This window comes from Myotis brandtii, unplaced genomic scaffold (genome assembly GCF_000412655.1).
Source record: "Myotis brandtii unplaced genomic scaffold, ASM41265v1 scaffold314, whole genome shotgun sequence".
NCBI lineage: Eukaryota > Metazoa > Chordata > Mammalia > Chiroptera > Vespertilionidae > Myotis > Myotis brandtii.
The window spans coordinates 670,649-671,103 of NW_005362033.1; positions in this window are offsets into that span (position 1 = coordinate 670,649).

Genomic DNA, 455 nt, shown 5'->3' on the forward strand with positions numbered 1-455 from the left:
CTTTTTCAATCGGGAGGGAGTCTCAGGCTCTGAGCTCCAGTTCCGGGCAAGTCTCTGGGGACCCAGACTTATACGGGAGAAACGGGACTGTCTGGCATCAGTCGGAACTCGAGGGCAGCTTTCTCTCAGAGGCACTCCCAGCGATTGCCGAGACCTCTGAAGGCAGGACTGAGAGCAGCCATACTGCTCGCTCCGCCCGCCCTGTTGATCCCCTGGGACCCGCCCTGCCCAAGCTGTGCATAGAGGCTTTTGCATATGAAAGGCCCAGCCCTTTGTAATCTGAAAATTACTTAAACTCCTGCAGCTGCAAAGCCCCAGGGCAACTTGCATTGCTTTACAGCTGGCTTCTGCTGGGTAGCCTCAGGCAGAGGCTAGATTAGCACCTCCTCCTAGCTCCAGGACAGAAGTTCTCCCACTGCAGACACAGCTGATTCTCACAGCCAATTGGCCTGGAG